We start from the raw sequence: 19506 nt of genomic DNA, 5'->3' as shown, positions 1-19506 counted from the left end.
AACTTGTTGAAATTTTTCTAAACATTTGTAGTTTAAAAAACCTATAGGCCTATATGGGGTGCAAATTTTCGCCAAACAGTCTGGCAAACTGACACTAAACATGGTGTGAAAAAGCACAGTTAAAGAGGTCGATGCATACTGCGGACTGAAAAAAGGAATAAAAATTCACAAAATAGAATGATGAAAATTTCATCAAAATCTTATAATAAATAGCATAGTTTTGGCGTATGTGCCAGGTCTATGTAATACATGAAATATCGAGACATCATTTCTCCTATTAATCCTCATCCCCATCGAGCCCTTTGTCAAAAGCTGTATGGATCCGCCCCTGAATAAGAATTCACTAAAGGCGGACGAAACCCCCCCCCCCCCCCCATCGCGATCGAGCTGCAGAGCCGCGCATGCGCGCGCTGCCAAGGTTGTCTGTCCAAATCAACATTAAACGTATAGTCAATAGAACCAAATCCGCCGAGGAACCAAATCTGCAAACATCAAGCCGCGTCAAACCCGGCGGATATGGTTCCGATTAAAAACGATATCGGCCATTTAGAACCATATCTGCCGGCGGATACGGTATCCGCCGGTGGAACCAAATCCGCCGCTACACCGGCGGCGCGTTTCCGTTTTACACCCTGGCGAAGGCAATCTCCGCAAAAATAGCTACAAAGCGACTAGTGAAGAGTCTAAAGTTTGTTTACATTATCAGCTGGGCGCGCGATGCAAAAGTCCGCATCGAAGATATCTGCAGAACATGTGCAAATGCAGCTAAGCTTATTACTATTGTAAAGATGGAAAGGGATAACGATGGTAGATACCTTACATTCGACTGTGAATTAGATGGAGTTAGAATGATATTAGGAAATGTTTATTTCCAACTAGGAACAAGGCAAATGAGCAAATAGAAGAGTCCTGCAAAAGATCAATATCATTATAAATAAAAATTCTCTCAGTCATGTTATTATATTAGGTGGTGATTTTAATATGATATTAGATGATAAATTAGATGATAAGGGGTCAACCATACAGGTGAAATCTAGATTTAATACAGAATTTTTGGAGTTCATGGACAAATTTCAATTAATAGATATTTGGAGGAAAATATATCCAGGAAAACAACAGTTTACTTTAAGACAGAAGACACTACCTATTCAAAGTAGGCTAGATTATTGGATAATATCAAAAGAAGTTGAAACATTGGTGCTGGAATATGACATTTTACCGTAACTCCAGACCATTCTGGAATCTTGCTTACCTGTAGTAGTGGAAAAAAAGAAGTGAAGCGAGGTCCTTCATATTGGAAATTCAATTATTATGATAAAGAATATATGTTCTGCTATGAAAAATGAGATTCTTAGTTCAGTGGAAAAAGCAACACAGAAATGTCTTTTCTAATTACTCATTGCTTTGGGGCTTTATTAGATTAAAGATTAGAGAGTGTACTCGAAAATATTCTAAAGAAAAGGCACGAGAAAGAAATAAGCTGATTTTAGAGTCCAAAGTGAAAGACTTATGGGGCGTTGCAAGAAAGTTATGTTGCAATTGATTGCAAATCGACTGCAACTTTGCAGCCGATTCCGATCGACTGCAACTAGCAATCAATCGCCAATTTGCGTTGCAAGAAAAAGGCTTGCGATTGAACGCAAGTTGCAGCTGACCTGCAGATGCAGACGATTTGCAGCTGTAAACAGGGTCTGCAGCACAAGACTAGCCGAAAAAGCAAAATAATGGCTTGCAACAATCCTGTTTGTGGAAGAGAGTAAGTAGAAAATATTCATTTTTCAGACAATTCTTTCTCCATTATGTATGTTTTTAGAGAATTTATATATTTTAGACCTATGCCAGGGAAAAAAATTATTCTGAAAAAAGTGAAAATGTATCTTTATCGCCGGTCGAAATTTCACCTTCAACAAATTTTCTACCGTACAATTTCAATCCCAGTCCCACACTTGACTTTTTGTGTCGGTAATGCACGGTTGTATCAACAACACGGCAGGTCTTGTATTGTACATATGTTTATTATCATCATGTTTGATTCTTGTTACCTTGGTATTTTTTTCTTATGCCTATTATTGCCATTGTTGTAAGTTGTTATATTTCTTCTATGCCCCCAGGAGGGGCCGTCAAAGAAATAAAATCATTGTCATTGTCATTTTCATTGTCATTGTCATTGTCATTGTCATTGCCGGTGCAGTGCTGTTAAAAATCACCCAGAAGCAAGTAAATGTGTAGGCTCTAATTATGTATGAAACATCGAAAATGACCTTTAAAGATTATTTTTGTTCCTATTTGAAATGATTTTTAAAGTTATATATCGGTTTCAACGGCGAATAGCCATCCAGTAAATATAAATTAAAGACTTCCATTACACTCTAGACATTTCCCCAAAAAAAGATTCCTCTCCATTTGACTCTCTTTTTTTAAGAGTCTGTCTAACGTTACCTCGAGCGAAGTTCGTGCAGGCCCTACTCCACTTCACTACTGCTACACTACGCTCCACCTACCCGAACTTCGAGACTGAACTCTATCTGATATTCCGAGTGACAAAGGTGGGATTTAATGGGGGGGGAATATAAAATTCATGCAACATCACTATCTTTAAAAACAATTAAAACTAATATTCTTACTTTTCACCAAGTTTCACTTCTTTTCCATGCTTCTATCAGTCTAAATTGAGTGATTTAGAGCCAACATGAAGTTCCTCACACAAATAACTAATTCGCTATTATCGCACGTGCATGCAATGTTTTGAAATCGGCAGCAAATTATTTATACGTGTGAGGAACTTCATGTTGGCTCTAAATCACCCATTTTTAGACTGATAGAAGCATGGAAAAGAAGTGAAACTTGGTGTAAAGTAAGAATATTAAATTTAATTGTTTTTAAAGATCGTGATGTTGCATGAATTTTATATTCCCCCCCCCCCATAAAATCCCACCTTTGTCACTCGGAATATCAGATAGAGTTCACGGTCTCGAAGTTCGGGTAGGTGGAGCGTAGTGTAGCGGTAGTGAAGTGGAGTGGAGCCTGCACGAACTTCGCTCGAGGTAGTCTACCGTTAACCTCCCTTTTTATGACTTTCCTTGGCCTGGCCTGGGATAAAGTGAAAATTTTGCTGTGTCGACTTTTGTCTTTGGAGGATAAAAAAAATATATTTATTATTTTTTTTTTTTTCTATTTGGGGGGGGGGGGGGTTCTCCAGACTCCGTATATCTCGCCAGACAAGAAAAAAAAACAAAGGTATAGGGGGTCTACATGTATTGGGCTACTTTTCAGAATCTATTGGCCACATCTGCCACATTCTTGGGGAAGTTTTAACATTGAATAGGATGTTGCCCGCCCAGGGCTCTTTTTTTAATATTCTTACGGGCAGATTGCACAAGAGGTTCTTAGCAAGGACAGTCTATTTGTGTCGTTGATTTGTAATGATGTGCCGTATGAGTCACATTTTTAATATCCATCTCATATAAATATAAAAAGATATACATGTAAATACATTTATTTTTTTGATTCAATATGTAGATCTACTATGCCGGGGGGGGGGAGGTATTTAGATTTGGTTTGGACAAAGGTGTACGGCTGTAAGTTCGAAACCCGTACCCATATTTACAGGTCATTTTGGCTAAAAAGGTACCCATTATTAGGGATTCATTACAGGGGCGGATCCAGGATTTCCAAAAGGGGGGGGGGGCACATTTTCGCCTGGAAAACTTGACAAGCAAAAAAAAAAAAAGGTTATCGCCCAAAATGTAAGGTCATTTTGGATTTGCACCTAAGACATTGGAGTAGAATATGGACCCATGTTTAAGGACATTATCTAAAAATTGGGCCATGCTTAGGGATTTTCCAGCATAAAACCATACGCCATGTTTAGGGATTTCTTCAAAAAAGGCGACCCATTCCTGCGGCATATCCCCATATGCCTTATCTCGTGAGTACCCCCCCCCCCCCCCCCCGGGCTACTATGTAGCTGACTCTTGGTTTTTATGCAAGCACATGAGGTGCTATATAGATGACATATTTTTTTCACTTTAAATTGTTTAATGGATGATTACAGTGCTTTTCCAGGTGCTTTCAGTTAAAGGGTGTCTCATTATTAATATTGAATGCATAATCATGATTTTTTTTTTACATCTTTCCACATCAAGCACAATACTCGGGGGTGGGGGGGGGGGGGCATATGGCATATGGTCCCCCTTGACATTTTTCAGAATAAATCTGCCACTCAAAATTTTATTTCCGCACCGCTGACTGACGTTTTACTTTCAAGTCTCACACAACTTTTGATACTAAATTTGCCTTTCCCAGGTACAGGGTCAGGAAATTTTGCAACATTATGTTTGTTTAAGTACATGTCAGACAGAAATATGATTACATCTAAAAAGTCAATATTCATAACTGGGTAATTTTTTTTTATTGACAATAGTAATTTAATGTCACTGATGAACTTTGTCTTGAAAATAATATTAAAAAAATTTAAGAAGTTAAGAAAAAATATTTATAAAAAAACATGAATAGAAAGGAATTTATTTTGATACCAGATTTTTTGAAAGTAAAGTTGTTAGGATTGCTCTAGAAAAGAATATGTACACCAAAGTTTGGCATTCTATTACGAGCTTTTTTTTAGTAAATTAAAGCAAAAGGTAGGATTTCATAATTTTTTTAATTGCGCCGCCAATGGCTGAGGAACCATAGTGCCCCTCCCCAGGCCAGAAGTGACTTTAATCAAAACACCCTTGGACTACTATTATGATTAACACACTGGCAACTGAGCTTAACTTGTATATTAATTTCATGAATATGTTTTATCTCTTTGCTTTTTGCTTTTAATTGCTTACTACAGTTATGACAAAGAAGTCTGGAACCTCAGAACCACCATAACTGTGTCTGCTACAATGTGTGTTCTTGCAACCAGCTGATTGATTCATTTTATCAACTCTTGAATGGTAGGTTACATGTAAACTGTATTATTATTAATAATTCACCATGATCGTAATGGGGATGAGGGTGAAATCTGTACACATTGACCCAAGGATAATGCAAAATGAAAAAAGGCTAACACAAATCTCTATCTTGACTGGACTTCTCAGCAATGAAGACATCCCATTGATGGGGGGAGGGGAGGGGTGGTTGTGCTCATCCAAGGTGTACTGTATGAAAGTGTGTATTTTGCTTTCATTGATTTAATTTATTGCATATTTTAATTTCCATGATTCTTTTATTTGGGGAAAAACAATCAGTTCACACTTTTTTAGATTACTTCATGGCAAATTGCCAATTACTATGGTCTCAGGAGTAAGCCACTATCCCTCTATCATATCATCATTTGGGTGCAAACAACGCCCTTACCAGCAGACATAGGGGCATTTCTGCACCGATGGGTGCACACAAATGTTTTGCTAAGGGCGTTCATGCACTGAAAGGACAAAATTTGAACTAACCCAAGCTATGTATAGTTATGGGCTTGCATTATTTCCCATATTATTATTTTTTATGAACAGGTTGATTATCAGAACTGAATTCAGAGCTGCTCCTGTCTGTAGCAGGGGCCGCGGAACCGGGGGGGGGGGGGCTGGGGGGCTTCAGCCCCCCCCCCCCCCACTTTTTTCCAAAACCGTGTACAAAAACATAAAAATGACCATATGATTGTGATTTTTAGCATGGTCAGCCCCCCCCCCCCCACTTTTGGCTCAGCCCCCCCCCCCCCCACTTTGAAAACTGTTCCGCGGCCCCTGTGTAGTAACATCATTATAAGAGTGGACTACAGAATGAGGGCGTTGCTTGTTTAAAAACTTCACTCCATGGAGCTCTCCAAATTCATCTCAAATTAGACTGCTTCTGGAAACCAGATTTGTTCCTTCAAGCAGAGACGCTTGTGGCTTTCCTGACTGGACTTCTATGGATTCTTCATGCCAACCTTAAGAACTGTGGTCTTCTGCATGATACACATCAATTTCAAACAAGACATTCTGTGGTGAAACACTTGATGTAGATGATATGAAATTTAACTGAATATAACTGAATCTCAGAAGTAATTCCTCGGGAGCAAGAAACATTGAAAAATGAAAATAAAAGGTCCATCAATAATGAATGTCTTGAGCAGTGTTCTTTTTTGTGCACAGATCAATGGATCTTTTCAAGTCCAAGCAGGGATGTAGTCAATGCTGACCTCGAGGCAATATTTTGCTGGCCTTGGTCCGAGTCACTGTACAGAATCTATGGGAAGTTCTCTCAAGCTGCCTCATGACTCGGAAGAATCAGCCTCGACCTCATCCCTGTATGCAAGTGTGATATATATCTACGATGCAATCTCATGATTAAAGAGAGAGAAACAAGAGAGCTTCAGATTTTGAAGTGTAGCAATCTCCTGAAATGCATGTTTTATTTGAAAATCAAACTAAAAAAACTTAATTGGGCATGTTATTCATTATGATATGTATGAATGAAAGCATTTAAGCAATTTAGTGCTCTTGCAAAACATATTCTGAGTTGTATTTACTGCAAACGCTCAGAAATATTGATAAGCATTTGCCAGTGCATGAAGTGTTTTAATAAAGAGTGGCTTTTGTGCCTATGGAGAGTTATTATTTTTTCAACATTTCTTCATACAAATTATTTCAGAAATCACAATTTGAATATTCCATGACCTCTGATAACAAGAGCAGAATATTTTTGGTGATTGACACACTTTAAAATGATATTAGGAGAGAATGTACTGAAATTGTGTGAAAATAATGGCATGATTGCTGAAGAGGCCTATAAAGATTGAAAATAACATTATTTCAAGTTTTTCTTGAAAAAAAACCCATGGAAAATTGAAAATGGCATAATTTACACAAGTTTTCAAAACAAAATACAAAAAAAAAAAATTTGCAGAATTTTTAGTACACAAGCCTATGGACAATCAATTGAACGTAAATCGAACGCAAATTTTGCGCATCCTCCAAAATCTTACATAAGTTACGTTCGATTTGCAATCAATTGCAAAGCTTGCGCTTGATCTACGTTTAATTGATCAAACGCAACTTCTTCTTGCAACAGGATTGAACGTAACTTGCGTTCAATTGCAGATTTGCGTTTAATCGGAGGACTTACGCTCAATTTTGGGAGTTGCGTTCGATTTGCGTTCAATCGCAAGTTTCTTGCAACACCCCATTAGAACAGCAAATTGCTGTGAATAACTGATGTTTTGCGGAAGAATTTGGAGGAAAAAAGAGAACTCCTTAAGAAGTTATCTGACTTTGGCCTTGATGGTCTCAAAGTAAGGTCACGCGGGGCCTGGAGTGAAAAAGGGGGAAAGAATTTTGCATTTTTGAACAACTTGTGTTATCAAACAAACGTAAATCTGAGATTCATAAATTAATAGGTGAAGATAATCAGATACATAGCGACAAAGATGAAATTCTAAGAATCATCAAATTATTCTACAGTTCCTTATATTCTTGTAAGAGTTTGCAATGATGTTGAAAATTTACTGAAAAAATCCCTTTCATCCAAGGTATTACTTAATTATCAGAAGACAATAAAAAATAGATGTGAAGGTAAATTAAGCAAAAGTGAATGTTTTGAGGCTTTGAAAAGCATGCAACTTAATGAATCCCCAAACAGAATTCTACTCCACGTTTTGGTGTGTAATTGATGACCTATTGGTTGATTGTTTAAATAAAACTTTTGAAAAAGGTGAGTTGTCTGCATCACAGAAATGGAGAAATCACTCTAATTGAAAAAGTAGGTAATTAAAAAACTATAGTTCTTGCCAAAAGAATTAAAGAGATTCTCCCCGAAATTATACAGGTTGACCAGGTTTATGGATACATTAATAATCGAAATATAGGCGAAGCAGTTCGTCTTTATATTGATGATATTTTGTTTCAGGCTTTGAATAACAATATAAAAAGATCTTTATTAGCGGTGGATTTTGAAAAAGCATTTGACTCTGTATCGCATGAGTTTATACGAAATGTATTAGAAATGTTTGGATTTGGTGTATCTTTTAGACAGTGGATCAAAACTTTGTATAGTGGAGCATGTAGTTGTGTTATGAATGGTGGCTTCACAACTGGTTATTTTGATAAACAGAGGGAAGTAAGACAGGGAGATCCCATCTCGCCTTACATTTTTATTTTATATATTGAATTACTTGCAAATGTTATAACAAATTATACAGGGGTTAGGGGTATTTTATTGGCTCAGAATGAAGTTAAACAAGTGCTGTATGCTGATGATGTGTCGATTTTTGTACGAGATGAACGGTCCTTAGAAAGACTTGAATTACTTTTTGATGTTTTTGGTAAATTAAGTGGTCTCATATTAAACAAGGATAAAAGAAATGTAATGAGATTAGGAATTAACCAGTACAAACCAGGACTCTGTCCCAAAAGGATGGAGTATGGTTAAAGAAGTGAAGATTTTGGGAATATATTTTACCATGGATGTGAAGGTCAAAGAAGAAATGAACTACAAAGAAATATTAAGCAAAATAAAATAGCTATTGAGTTTGTGGAAGCAAAGAGATTTGACCATATTAGGGAAAATTCATCTTCTAAAAACGTATGCACTTTCAAAACTGATTTATGTCTCATCTTTGATTGTGGCCCCGAAGTGGGTTTATGTGGAAATAGAAAGAATCACATTCTAATTCATTTGGAATGGACAAGATAAAATAAAAAAAGAAGCACAATGTATCAAAACTATGAAAATGGAGGTTTACGAGTAACAAATTTTTATTTAAGTACAACGTGTAATGTGGATGAAAAGATTAACATATTGTAACAATCAGATGAAATGGAAAACGCTGTTCAATAGTTTATGTAAATCAATTGGTGGTGATCATTTTTCAATGTAATTATAATACCGCCAAGATCAGAGCAAAGTTACCAACATTCTATCTTGAAATGTTAAGAGTTTGGCAATGAATGGAAGAATGTAGGACAAAGGAGAAGGATTGTGTTTCAAACACTATAAAATTTAATAACAAACATGTATTTATTGATAGCAAAATGGTATTTGATATAAAACTCTATACTCATAACATATTTAAACTTATTTATTTGATTGATGGAAACGGCCACTTAAGGCCAGTATCTTACTTTTCAAACTGCGGTTTGGACTCTAATGATATTTTAAAAATATCATGGTATTATGATGCTCTGCCAATTGGATGGTAACGTTCATTCAGGATTAATCCATTACAAAGTAATCAGTCCCATGACGACCATATCTCTTTACAACAGTACTATTGGGAAAAATGTATCTCTAGACAAGATTAGTTCAAAACAAATATATATATATATATTATTAACGGTTTAAAAAAGACGGATGACATGCATAAATCAATCGTATTTTTTCAAGTTTAAACGTAAATCAAATTCGGCATATTTTCATGAGACCGCGTTTTTCTACAGTGCATTGTAAATTTAGGAAATTTCAGTTTAAACAGCTGCACGGGGTTATTTACACAAATGATAAACTTCATACAATAGGTTATATTTCATCTAACAAATGTTCGTTTTGTTACCAAGAAGTTGAAACTCTTGATCACTTATTTAAAAGTTGCCCGAATGTTCAAGCACTTTGGAAAAATATTGGACATAAATTAAGGTTAAAAGAATTGGAGAATCTCTCCATGGAATACACTTTGTTAGGGACTCAAGTTCAAATAGGATAAAATGTTTAAATACAGTAATTTTAATAGTTAAAAAAAAGATATTTATTCTGCAAGGCAGGAAGCTGTTTTGCCAGCTGTTGGAATCATAATAAAACATTGTAGAAAATATAAGGTAGAGGAATATAGGATTGCACAAGAGAGGAATACCTTGGCAATTCATCTCCAGAAATGGGAACAGGTTGATTTAGAGTAACGAATGGATGCGTATATTTCATTTTTATTATTACTTTTTTTCTTTTCCAAGTATGTACATGTATTAAACAATGTTTTGTCATATTAGTCTTATGTTATGTAATTTTCAGTAAGTGTGATCAAAATAATGTTACCTTCAATAATTATTTGCAATATTTATTTCGTCTTGTAATGTTTTGTAATACATGTATGATATGTTTGATTATGAATATATTGAAATTAAAAAAATTGTTTCAAAACAAAAAACTATACAGGTTCAACACGAATGTCATGGAAGAAGAGGATGACATTCCGTCACCGTTGTTGGTCGCCGTCGTCGTCGTAGTAGTAGTCGTCATAGCCATGTAGTAGTTAATGTAGTTATATTTACATTTATTATTGTTATTGCTATTTTTATTATTATCATATTTTTATCATGATGATTAGTAGTAGTAGTAGTATACTATATCATTAGCATATCATTTTGAAACTTTTATAAGATTGTTAATCATAATTTGCATAGTTTGTTATCAATATTATTTTCATTACTATTATTATTGTAACTATTATTACTATTATTATCATTATTATTATTGATAGCGTCATTGTTATGAACAGTAGTAGTAGTAGTAGCAGTAGTAGTAGTAGTGGTAGTAGTAGTAGTAGTAGTAGTAGTAGTTATAGTATTATTAATCATTTAAGTATTATATTTTTTGTTCTTCTCATTCGGTCTTCTTCTTCATCTTTTTCTTCTTCTTATCATCATCACTAGTATCAATATTACATTATTATTATTAGTGAGTAGTATATAGTAGTAGTAGTAGTAGTAGTAGTAGTAGTAGTAGTAGTAGTAGTAGTTGTTGTTGTAGTAGTATCGGTGGTAGTAGGAGTAGTAGCTAGAACTAGTATATTTTAATTCATCGTTTAGAATCATTTTGAAACAATTATGAGTGGAAACAACTGGACTTCTAGATGATGTAGATTCTCCTTCGTTTTGTATTATTTTCTTGTCTTATAATTATTATTACCGCTCACTAAATTAATTTTGGCTATTGCCCGAATTCTAGGTTTTTCACCTCCTTGTGTATGACGCCACTGTAAAACATGTTCGTATATATAATTTGTACGACTGCTCTCTAGCTAGCTCTGTACATGAACATGATGAAGGGTATACGTAGCCACTGAACAGTGGCTGTAGTTTGCATGCGGTGGTGGGCCGTGGGTATGGGCGGCCATAAGGGCCAAAATTAACGTCATCTTAAACAAGCAAAACACAGTAAAAACAGACAAAGGACATAAACAAACAAACAAAACTTCGTACGGTGAAAGGTCTATGTCAAACAAACAAAGGACGATCACAAACGAACAAAGGACGATTACAAACGAACAAAGGACGATCACAAACGAATAAAGGACGATTACAAACGAACAAAGGACGATCACAGATAAACAAAGGACAATTAAAAACAAACAAAGGATACTTGCAAACAAACAAACAAACAAACAAAGGATGATTAAAAACAAACAAAGGACGACCAAAAACAAACGAGAAACAAGTTAAAACAAAGGACGATTGGGCCGGGCAATCAAAGCACAATCACAAAGAATTTATCAATACTGATTCCAAATAAAGAAAGGATGTTTCGAAAATCGTATAAGGATGATGAGAAATGAACAAAGGACGTTTAGAAAAGGACGAAGGACGATCAGAAAAGAACTGGACATAATAGGACAGTAGAGGGTGTCCTACTCGACACCATACAGCTTATATAGCGCTAGCTGCAGATATGAGCGCTGTATTTCTGTTAAGTGTTTTCGATTGTTAATGCCAATGAAGCCAATCCAGTGGAATAAAAATGAGAATCGAGCTTAGTCTTTTCTCCAGACCCAGTTAATTAAAACTGGTGGAATATATGTCTTTGTTGTTGTTTTAACTTATGCGGTGCTTATTGTGAATATATGCCCTAAGAGTAAATTGAGAATCAAAGGTAGTCTTTTCTCCAGACCCGGCTTCTTATAACTAAAAACTAAAACCTTATTCATATAGCACAAAAGTGCAAAGTCTTTTTTCCAGACCCAGTTAATTCAAAGATTATAATATAAGTCCAAAGTCTTTTTTCAGACCCGGTTGTTTCAAAAATTATAATATAAGTCCAAAGTTATTTTTCCAGACCCGGTTGTTTCAAAAGTTATAATATAAGTCCAAAGTCTTTTTTTCCAGATCCGGTTGTTTCAAAAATTATAATTTAATTCCAAAGTCTTTTTTTTTCCAGACCCGGTTATTAAAAAATTATAGGTCCAAACTAAGATACCATAATGATAATCCAGTGGAATAAAAATGAAAATCGAGCTTAGTCTTTTCTCCAAACCCTTTATTCAAAAATTATAAATAACAATACAACAACAACAAAACAGTATAGAGACCCCATAATCGTATTAATGGTGGATAACATGGACATATAGCGTAGCCTTTCAGCCAATTATTTTTTTTTCTCAAAATAACACATTTATAGTATTAATTAAAAAAAATCAAAATCTAAGACCAAACAATCCTTCAACCTAAGAACCTGTTTTAAAAAGAGGTGTAGAGCGTTGTCTTTATTCCAGACCTAATCATTAAAAAAAATACAAAAAAACTTCTAATGTAAGACCCTATCATATTCTTTTTCTTGTGGAATAACACGGGTTTTAAAACGTACTCTTTCCTCTAGACCCGGTTATTTAAAAGAATGAATCTAAAAAAATTCAAATCTAAGACCAATCTTCAAAAGTAACACCCAGTAAAAAAAAAATGTTTTTACCCCACACCCATTTTTTTTTTAAAATAATACTGAGATCCCTTCAAAACATTGTAATAATGCATGGGTAAAGCAAACATCCTTTCTCCAGACTCGGTTATTATTTGAAAAAAAAAATAGTTTTTACAAATATTCTAAAACGAATACCCAATAATCTCATTACCGTGGAATAACATGAAGATCGACTGTAGACTTTCCTCCAGACACAGTTATTTCAAGAATAAAAAAGCAATAAAACCCAACCCCAACAACGAATCTAAAGGCGACCGCACACCTTACGACTGGTCTGCGACCCGATTTTAGAATAAAATGTAGTGGAATTTGATGCTAATACTGAGACTTGGAATATCTTACTCTGTAATGTTCTAAATCATCTTACGAATACCTATGATCAAATTTGTGACTATATTATCATTCTTCTTAGAATAAAAGCGAATTTAATATCTAGTCGTAATGACGTCATAGCAGTCGTACGATTGGCTACGATTTGAAACTAATTTGGACTTTACTCCAAAACAAGGGCTTGTAATCTTTCAAAATGGCTATAATATTAATATTTCAATTAATTTTAACCTCAAATAAAATGATATGTTCCATTCACATCTTCAGAAAATGAGCAAAAAGCGATTTTTTTTCCAAAATCGGGTCGCAGACCAGTCGTAAGGTGTGCGGTCGCCTTTAGAACCAACAATCATCCAAATTAAGACCATGTAGAAAAGCACATGTTAAGAACGTTGTCTTTATCGAGACCCAGTCATTTAAAAAATAATTTAAACAATCTTAAAAACATTAGTATTTGTCATATTCTTATTCCTGTGGAATAACATGAGTATTATTGTTAGTCTTTTGTCTAGACCCGGTTATTTAAAAGATAAACAAAAAATGAAAAAAAATCAAAGCTAAGATCAATCTTTAAAATTAAACCCAGTTAAAATGGTTGGGTTTAGAGTGTTGTCTTTACCCCACACCCAGTTCTCTTAAAAATACAAATTACGCGAAACAATTAATCTTAAAACTTGGACCCCAGCATCTTCCAAACTACAAAAACCCTGTGATAACGTGTACCACAAAAAGCGAAAAAATAATGATAGGCGTAATTATTCATATTTGAAGGAAACGTGCTTTATAACCCAAGATAATTCAACATCGTTATTCTACATCAAGGATAATCTGGGTCTTTATCAATATTGTCTGTTTGTTCTTTTTGTTTCCTATAATTTCCTTCTTTGAAATAACTGGGTCTGGTGGAAAGATTACACCATATTTCCATGTCATTCAACATGAATAAGATTGTGGGCCTTTGTTTTACTATTAATATATATCTTTTTCATGATTTGTTGTTTTTAAATAACTGGGTCTTGAAGAAAGACTACGCTATATTTTCAAGTTATTCAACATCAATGAGATTGTTGGGTCTTTGTTAATACTGTTCTTTATGATTTTCTATTTTAAAATATCGGGGCTGAAACAAAGACTACACCATATTTCGATGCTATTCAATGTTGAAAAGATTGCGGTGTCTGTTCTTGGTTGTTGTTGTTTTGATTTTGAATGAATTTTTTTTAAACTGGGTCTGGTGGAAAGTTTATGCTATATTTACATTTTGTTCAACATTAATAAGATCGTATATTATAATTTTTAACCGGGTCTGGAAAAACGACTTTGCACTTTTGTTATAATTTTTTAAACAACCGGGTCTCGAAAAAAAACTTTGGACTTGTATTATATTTTTTGAAATAAACGGGTCGACTTATATTATAAGTTTGGAATTAACAGGGTCTGGAAAAATATACTTTGGACTTATATTATAATTTTTGAATTAACCGGGTCTGGAAAAAAGACTTTGGACTTGTATTATATTTTTTGAACAACCGGGTCTGGAAAAAAGACTTTTAACTTTTGTGCCATATGAACGCATTACTATAGGGTTTTTAGTTTTTAGTTTTAAGTAACTGGATCTGGAGAAAAGACTACGCTTGATTCTCAATTTACTTTTAGCGCATATATTCACAATAAGCACCGTATAAGTTAAAACAACAACAAAGACATTTATTCTACCAGTTTTAATTATCCGGGTCTGGAAAAAAGACTTTGGACTTATATTGTCATCTATATCTCTGCCATCTTGTAAAGCTGAAATAAGTCTGGCAGTACGTTTTCTATAATGTTGCTTGTGATGATGGCCTCCATTGGCATTAACAATCGAAAACACTTAACAGAATACAGCGCTCATATCTGCAGCTAGCGCTTATCGTGTAGGACACCCTCTACTGTCCTAATATGTCCAGTTCTTTTCTGATCGTCCTTTGTCCTTTTCTCAACGTCCTTTGTTCATTTCTCATCATCCTTATTCGATGTTTCGAAACATCCTTTCTTTATTTGGAATCGGTATATTCTTTGTTGCCCGGCCCAATCGTCGTTTTTTTCAAACTTGTTTCTCGTTTCTTTTTGGTCGTCCTTTGTTTGTTTTTAATCATCATTTTTTTGTTTGTTTGCAAGTATCGGTTGTTTGTTTTTAATTGTCCTTTGTTTGTCTGTGATCGTCCTTTGTTCGTTTGTAATCGTCCTTTGTTCGTTTGTAATCGTCCTTTGTTCGTTTGTGATCGTCCTTTGTTCGTTTGTAATCGTCCTTTGTTCGTTTGTGATCGTCCTTTGTTTGTTTGACATAGACCTTTCACCATACGAAGTTTTTGTTTGTTTGTTTATGTCCTTTGTAAGTTTTTACTGTGTTTTGTTTGTTTAAGATGACGTTAATTTTGGCCCTTATGGCCGCCCATACAACATGGCCAAAGTTTGTTGATCCTAAATGACCTTTGACCTTAATCATGTGACGTGAAACTCAGGCAGGATATTTAGTGATACAGTAGCTTTGTACACAATTAGTCGTCCATGGATAATGATTCAATTTATTATACATCAATTTATTCCATCAATTTTACTTGCTAGAACTTACAAAGATAATCAAATTAACAATAGATAGTGAACTTCAATGATAAAATCTTAAACTACTTATTCAATCACTTACTGTCTGTATTGTGCATTAAACATTAATGAAATATTATTGGAAAATGTACATATCATGAGAGGTTACGTCCATTTTTTTAATGGATACTGACGGTTATGCAAGTTTGTTTTTATCTCTCTCTCTCTCTCTTTTATTCGGGACAACCAGTTATTGACCTGAATGCGTTTGACTTGGTCTTAAAGAAATACCTTTTGGACTTCCTTGAGGGCATAGAGCAAAAAGATGGGGACTACATCAGGGCCCCGTTTCATAAAGGACTTGAAACTGTTGTAACTTTGCCGCTATGACAATTTACCATGGAACCCTTGATTCTGATTGGCTGCTGAGCCCTGTTACCATGGTAGTTGCCATAATGGCAAAGTTACAACAGTTGCAAGTCCTTTATGAAACGGGCCCCTGGTGGCCGTTTCATAAAACAGTTGAATGACAGGTGATCCTTTCTTGAGGTAAATGTTATTCACCATTAAAAATGTTTAATGGTGATTATTTTGCGCGTAAAAATAGTTCACCAGTCGTAAGCCGCTCAGCTTATGAAACACGCCCACCCGGTAACCTCTGGTATTATTTGAACACATTAAGAAAAATCAGACAAACAAAACACTGACAATTTGATCAAATCTGACAAGGAATAACAAAGTTATGGCATTTTAAAGATATGCATTATTCCGGTGAAAGCGTTCTGGGCATGTCTTTATGAATATTCATTCAAATTTTTCGTACAAGACCCAAAAAATATTGGAATGACAAATGATTAGGTGCATAGCCTAAGTTTCTTTCAAAGTACAAAGCCACTAAGAAACTTAACAAGTGATAGAACTTCATAAAAGATAAGAAATTGTAATATTGAAAAGGATTATTTGAATCAGAGTAAGATCAGATACTCACTACAGAGTTAAAGGGTTTTTTTTATAATAAAATGTAGGAATTTTTAGGACAGCACAATATTCTTTGTTTCAAATTTCTCCCCAAAGAAATTCACAACTTTCAAAATGGTTGGTAGTAGTTTTACATGCGAAATTTCAAATTGTACGTGTGTGAGTATGCAAAAGGCGGCGTCATGATTTCTTGGTCGGGGGCGAGGGACGACCAATTTTGTCTCAATTGAATAATAGGGGTAATACAAAGTAACAGTACACGATCTTTGTCTGACTACTTGATAGTACTTAGTCTTTATTCTTTCTTTTCCTCTTTAATTTTTTAGCATGTTCTCCTCTATTATTTAATTCATTAATTTAACGAGCAAAGGGAGACGATATGGCTAAGCCAGAGTCTCAAATTATATGACGTCATGAGAAAATTGCAACGTCACGCAACTTTGTCGCGAACGTAACAGCTGCTCCGCGGTAAAAAAGTCTATGCGTTTTATGTGTTAAAGCAAAAATCGCGTATCAAGATGGAGGCTGAGAAAAAAGCTAAGGCAAATTTCACTGAAGGCATAGAAGGAGAGAAAGTTACGCTAATAGCAGAAATAGGAGACTCACGCTTAATTCACGTTTCAGGATAAAGAAAACTGTCTTGAAGTTAGGGCAAAAATCTTAGCCATGTTGTATTTATGGAATACAGACTCTGCAGTTTTATGAAAAGTTGCTTATAGCCATTCATCCTATATCAGTATATCTGTCTCGGTCGCGCAAAATTATTAGCCAATTCTTTATGGAATACGCGTTTTGGCTAAGAATTTTGGCTTAGACAGAAAATAAGACAAAATGATTAGATTTTTTACTTAAGCATGCTTATTTCGTTTATAGAATACGGGCCCTGGTATACATGTGTGTCTTTCCTATAACGCTGTCTTCTTAAAGCCATGCGCAATGCAACGGGTTTGCAAAAGTTGGGATGAGATTAACATGCTTTATCCGCGGTAATGTTACCGCACATTTTGGTAAATTGCATATTTGGTATTCACTTGTATAATTTCTTGGTAGCTTTGTTTTTTGAAAGACTAGGAAAACAATTGACCGGCTAAAGCTATTAGCTAGCTTACGCACCACTAACCTGGTCGTTTAACTTTGGACCTCACGGCTGCCCATAAAAATTACCCGAAACTCACGCGCAACTATACAAGGCCTTTTATAACAAGACATTATTTGTGACTATTGTGAGGAAAAGTGATATTCAAGGAATATGAATATTGAAAAGCAAAAAGGAAAATGAACAGCATTAAACTTAACTGGATAAAATGTACACATGATTCAACGTTGCTCTGTGAATGTTAGAAAAATATGCGAGTTACTTACAATAAGTATATAGTAATTAAATCCATGAAACAGTAAATTCAGTAAACGAACTATCAATAAACATAATAAACATAAAGTATTGATTAATTTCAAGGAAAATCATTTTAAAATGATAAAATGTGAACATTTTAAGCGCAGTGCATAATCAAAACCAGAAGCATCATTTGGTATAGCATTTAGTAAACCAGATTGGTTTAATCTTTTATACAGTTCAATTTACAAGTTAGCATAAATTATATGTATAGATTCGATCGGTGCCTCCCAATAAATAAAACAGCGCGAATGTTTTGCAATAACGTAGGCAAAAAAACCACAGAATTTTCACTTGAGTAATTGTTTATTGTTGCTCTTTTGCTTCAACAAAGAAGTCAAACATGAACTATTTTACAACATCCTAAGCTAAAACAATATTAAACACACACACATTCAAATTTACCAAAACACATCTACAGGTATAATCTTCTTGCTATTAATGAATATTCATGTACTGCATGAATGAGGCGTTTTTTACAAAAAGGTATGTTTTACGATAACCGTTTTCCCCCATTTACTGTGCACTATCCTAATGAGTGCCAAACTTGCGCGAAAAGAAATTAATAATTTCTCCCGTCAAAATTAGCTATTCATATCTAATGCATGAGTGTAGACATGGTAGACCACAGTTTACACCAGAGTTCATCCGGGCTATAAGGTCTCGAACCTGAGTAGACCTAACCTATTTATTTATTTATTTATTTTATTTATTTATTTATTTATTCATTTCCTTTTTTAAGGGTGGCCCAATCAGCACAAACTCTGATTTTCGTTGGGACCCTTTTAAATACAAAGTAGATGTACACACAAATATATATATACACTGTAATAAATGAAGTGCTGATTTAGCACTTACAGTGCTTGTTTAGTGATTGCACTACGAGTGCTGATTTTCTAGTTTAAAGTAGTACTAGAAAATCAGCACTTAATTTTTACAGTGTATATATTTATGTATATGCACACACACACACTTTTTTTTGTTTTGAATACTGTTTTTATTCTGATTTCATGAACAAATAGTTACATAACATTTCAATTTAACATTTCAAATCACATATAATACTTTACATTTCATATTTTCACTTTTTTCACTAACTTAATATAATCATGAATCATATATATCTTAAAACACACACCCTCAAGAACCCACATACACACACACACACACTTTTTTTTATACTGTTTTTATTCTGATTTCATGAACAAATAGGTACATAACATTTCAATTTTACATTTCAAATCACATATAATACTTTACATTTCATATTTTCACTTTTTTCACTAACTTAATATAATCATAAATCATATATATCTTAAAAGAAAACAATGAAATCAGCTATTATAAAAATGCTTAAACACCAAACTTCCCCCTCCCTCTCCCACCCCACCCCGCCCCAACACACACCCCCACACACACTTACATACACACCCTCACACACACACATATATATATATATATATATATATATATATATATATATATATAAAGCAAACTTAAAACTACAAACTTATGTATTTATGTATAAATAGACTAATTGAAAATGTTACTGAATGAAATACAAAGTTTGATAATACACG

At 34.4% G+C, this 19506-nt stretch overlaps 1 long non-coding RNA gene across 1 annotated transcript; it reads left to right on the top strand.

Annotated features, from left to right (window-relative positions):
- The first annotated feature begins 423 nt into the window (after positions 1–423).
- Positions 424–5560, top strand: LOC135157269 (uncharacterized). The gene is made up of 3 exons (XR_010296283.1): positions 424–1756; positions 4841–4943; positions 5499–5560. It is a non-coding gene; the product is annotated as an uncharacterized LOC135157269 (long non-coding RNA).
- The last annotated feature ends 13946 nt before the right edge of the window (positions 5561–19506 follow it).

The sequence above is a fragment of the Lytechinus pictus genome, chromosome 17 (assembly GCF_037042905.1).
Source record: "Lytechinus pictus isolate F3 Inbred chromosome 17, Lp3.0, whole genome shotgun sequence".
NCBI lineage: Eukaryota > Metazoa > Echinodermata > Echinoidea > Temnopleuroida > Toxopneustidae > Lytechinus > Lytechinus pictus.
Note: the sequence above shows the minus strand (reverse complement) of the source record. Positions and strands in the feature narration are given on the sequence as shown.